This window comes from Nicotiana tomentosiformis, chromosome 3 (assembly GCF_000390325.3).
Source record: "Nicotiana tomentosiformis chromosome 3, ASM39032v3, whole genome shotgun sequence".
Lineage (NCBI taxonomy): Eukaryota > Viridiplantae > Streptophyta > Magnoliopsida > Solanales > Solanaceae > Nicotiana > Nicotiana tomentosiformis.
Window position 1 is genome coordinate 15,726,326 of NC_090814.1, and position 5,307 is coordinate 15,731,632.

Genomic DNA, 5,307 nt, shown 5'->3' on the forward strand with positions numbered 1-5,307 from the left:
AGATTCAATTCTAAAATCACCCAGGGACAAGTGGTAGCCACACCCGGAAGGCACGAACATCTTCAGTGTCAGCCCCCGTCATCCACCGCAGCTCCGCTCCAAGATCTGCACGTAAGGTGCAGAAGTATAGTACGAGTACAACCGACCCCATATACTCAGTAATTATTTTGACTAACCTCTGTGAAGTAGTGACGAAACTTTTTAGTTAAAAAATACTCACTGATATAACCCGTACAGAAGACTATCAATAGAACAAAATTACAACATAACGAAAAAGAGTACAATAAACGAATATGCAAAGTAGTAAATGGTTACTAGAAGAAATCACAATTAAATATTCCTCAATACATCGACCAATCCTTTCCTTAGAGCGATAACCAACAAACCACAATAGTAAATCCATAACTTTCATAATGTAAGAAATGTACTCAAGATATCAAATCGAGTGGCACGGCAACATCCTTCGTGCATTTATCTCATCCTCCCCAAATATACGTATAACAATACCAACCAGATGAAAGAATGCCAGTAACAATAATGACAAAGCGGGAAGTACACATGTAGTTATAACGAACAAGGCAGTCTGTATGGACAATGGTAACAGACTAGGTAAAAGGCATAGAAGTAATGATAGGAATTAGGAAAGAAGAACACAAATTTCACTAACTAGCATGGTAGAAAGCCTGGATGTAGATATAACAAATAAGAGAGAAAGCACGATTTCATGAGCTAACAAATAGAAGGCATGAATAACTAACATGGTAGAAGGCTTATACGAAAGTGCAATAAATGGGGAACAACATGGATGTAGATATAACAACAAGAAGAAAAAATATAATATTTGCAAGTTAAACAACTAGCATGTATGGATAACACAACAACAATTGAGATAGAGGACAAAGACAGAACAACCACGACAAGTCATATAGAAAGCATAGGTACAACAGTAACAATTCAAGGTAAAGTCATGAATGTATACACAAGAAAAAGATATCATAACATAGTACATGTCCATCATCCTCGCCTGCATGGAAACACCCTTCGTGCCATGAACACATGATAATATAAATAAAATGGCACGGCATCACCCTTCGTGCTTTTACTCTCCTCCTCGCATGATAATGTAAATGAAAATACGATAATATAAATAAAACGGCACGGCATCACCCTTCGTGATTTTACTTTTATCCTCACATGATAATTTAAATAAAAGGGCACGGCATCACCCTTCGTGCTTTACACTCTTCCTCACATGATAATGTATATGCAATGGCACAGCATCACCTTTCGTTCTTTACACTCTTCCTTACCAAGTATATGTATATCAATGACAAACATGGTAGGAAGCATGAATAACATCAAGGAGAGTGTTTAAGCGAATATTCCAAATGAACATCAATCACAGCTTTCAAGCCAATAACAATTCAATAAACCTCAATTACTTTATTGTACAAATATTTCAACAAGTCTCAAAATGATCTTCAACTCAAGTATAGAATCCAATATCTCAAGAATAACGGTCATAGTGATGTATTGGTGATTAAGCATAGTGGTGCCCGACTTAAACACATCAATAGTTTCACAAAAATCCGTCAAATTTTAATCAAGTTATAATAAGCCAGATCTTGGTTTCTAGTATTTAATTTCATATTCTTAGTAATCTAGAAGTCAAGTAATACATGAAACAAGAAGGTCACGTAATTTCTACAAGGCACAATTAATCGTATAATTTACCCCCGAGCATGATTAACCCTGGCACATGTATATACGCTCATCACCTCATATATGTATCACCCCCGCATATAGCAAATAATAACAATTAGTAGGAAAAATTTCTCCAAAAAAGTTAGGCAAGACACTTACCTCAAACAAGCTAAATCGATATACTAGAAGCGTCATACTGCTCAAATCATGCTCCAAACAGCTCGAAACTAGCCAAAATCAACTCAAAATCATCAAATAATGCCATAGGAAGCAAACCCAATCGATAAAGGTTTAATCTTTATGCATTTACTCAAGGTCAACCAAAAATTCAAACTCGGGCCCGCACCCGGAACTCAACAAAACTCACAAAATCCGACAACTCATTCATTTACGAGTCCAACCATACTAATTTTACTCAATTTCGACTCTGAATCAATGTTCAAAACTCAAAATTTTTCTTTAGGAAAGTTTAGACAAAACCCCTCAATTTCTCCTTTTGAAATCATGAATCAAATGCCAAAAATGAAGATGGAAACACAGAATATAATCAAAACCGAGTATAAGACACTTACCCCAATCCATGTGATAAATATCGCCTCCAAAATCGTCCAAATCCGAGTACATGGCTCAAACTATGCTCAAATGGCCAAAACCTTCGAAATAGAGTACTTTATATCACTGCTCCAGCAATACCCTTCGCGAACGCGGTAGCAGCCTTGCGTTCGCAAAGCACAAACTCACACTGCCACACTTTACTCTATGCGTTCGCGAAAACAACCTCACGAACGCGATGAAGCATACTGCCAGACCTCCGCGATCGCGGACAAACCATCACGAACGCGATGAAGAACCCATCAAGACTGACCAGCCCCGCTCAACACTACGCGAACGCATAGCCATGGACGCGAACGCGAAGACTAAAAACTTCAACAAAGTGCGAACGCGATCTCTGAAGCGCGAACGCGAAGAAAAAATAGCTCCACTGACAAAAATACCCATCTCGATCGCGTTCCATCTCCCACAATCACGAAGCACAACTGAAACTCTAGAAAACCAGCAATCTCATGTAACTCCGAAATGGTTCAAAGTCAATCCGAAACATACCCGAATCCCTCGGGACCCCGTCCAAACATGCCAATAAGTCCCATAACATAACACGAACTTAATCGAGACCTCAAACCACACATAACAATATCAAAATCATGAATCGCACCTCGAATCGAACTTAATGAATTTTTGAACTTTCAACTTCCAAAATTCATGTCGAACTATATCAATCCAATTCGGAATGGAATCAAATTTTGCACACAAGTCCCAAATGACACAAAGAAGCTATTCCAATTCCAGGAACCACAATTCGAACACGGCATCATCAAAGTCAACTCTTGGTCAAACTTATGAACATTCCAAATCTTCAAATTTATGTCTTTCGCCAATTCGTGCCGAAACCTCCTAAAATTATCCAAATGCAAATCTGGGCACACTCCCAAGTCCAAAATCACCACTCGGACCTAACATAACCATCAAAACTCCGATCCGGGATCAAATACGCAAAAAGTCAAACTCAGTCAACTCTTCCAACTCAAAGCTTCTAACATGAGAATCCCTCTTCCGAATCGATCCCGAATCATCTAAAAATCAAAACCAATGATTCAAACAAGTCATAATATGTCATATGAAACTACTCAAGACCTCAAACAGCTGAACGTAATGCAAATGCTCAAAACGACCGATCGGGTCGTTACAGATGATATATTAGTATAGCCTTGCTTTCTTGCTTTTTTTCTTCCAGCATCGTCATCGTTAAACTTCTCAAAATCTTTCATTATAGCCCGCAGATGATCAAATTTAAAAACTTTTTGAAGTTCGGATCTTGTATAAGTAAATCTTTTGCTTGTGTAATCTACAATATTAGAAAATTAAGGAAAACATTAAGTAAATATATACAAGTAAAGTATAAGTAACTACAAAATAAATACTCACAATATCTTGATCCGAAGCACCATTATGACACAAATTTTCTACTTGACGTACACACCCATTTAATTTTCTTACGGCCTTCTCAATCGTTTGACTTCGATATTGCAACGATTTTTTGGTGTGAATCTCCCAACTCTCTAACTTTGCATTATTGTATCCATCTACGACTCGACCCCAAAAATGATCTCTGGATTGATTGACTCCCATTATTGGATCTGAGAAATATCTAAATAAATTTGGCATAATAGAACATCTTCATTTGTAAAGTATCATGCAGATCGAGAGGACATTTTTTCAAGTGATTTTGGAGGAAAAGTGAATTATATGGATAAAGAAAAATAAAAGCCAATTGTGGTTATGGAAGGGTATGTTGGCACTTCAATATATAGAGATAAAATAGACACAATAATTTAGTAGATAAGAATAGGATGGATTTTATCATGATCTTCAACCATCGAATGGATTTCATCCTAATCTCAATCGTCCAATTGATTTTATCCTTATTCTTTTTTTATCTTTTTAAAAAATCTCTACACATTATTCAATGTGTAGAAAACTAGCAGACACAATAATTTAGTAGATAAGAATAGGATAGATTTTATCTTGATCTCAATCGACGAATGGAGTCCAATGGATTTTATCCTTATTCCTATTTTATATTTTTTTTAAATCTCTACCATTATTCAATGTGTAAACAACTAGTAGACACAATAATTTAGTAGATAAGAATAGGATAGATTTTATCTTGATCTCAATCGTCGAATGGATTTCATCCTAATCTCAACCGTCCGATGGATTTTATCCTTATTCCTATTTTATCTTTTTAAAAAATCTTTGCACATTACTCAATGTGTAGACAGCTAATAGATACAATAATTTAGTAGATACGAATAAAATAGATTTTATCTTGATCTCAACCGTCGAATGGATTTCATCCTAATCTCCACAATTCGACGGATTTTATCCTTATTCCTATTTTATCTTTTTTAAAAATCTCTACACATTATTTAATGTGTAGATAACTAGTAGATACAATAATTTAGTAGATAAGAATAGGATAGATTTATCTTGATCTCAGCCGTCGAATGGATTCCATCCTAATCTCAACTGTCAGATAGATTTTATCCTTATTCCTATTTTATCTTTTAAAAAATCTCTACACATTATTCAATGTGTAGACAACTAGTAGACACAACCGTCGAATGGATTTCATCCTAATCTCAATCGTCCAATAGATTTTATCTTTATTCCTATTTTATCTTTTTTTTAAAATTCCATTCTATAAAAGTGAACATCATTTAGGAAAATAATACCTTGGGAACAGCGTAGTGACGGATAATTCAGAAGATAAATCAATAGAAAATGATATTTGTTTCATAAGAATAAGAATCCACTTCTATGAAATGAAAGAGTTTCACGAATGTGTTCACCCAACATCTGACTTAGCAACCTTCTACTTAGACCTACAACTATAAGGAAGGAGATCTATAGATAATGGGATATAGAAGTCAGGTGTGACGGTCAGCTCAGTCAGAGCAGAAGCGGTCAGGCAAGGTTATCGCTAGACATTGGATTTTCAATTTATTTTAAAATCAAATTAAATATCCTATTTGTCTTCTGAAA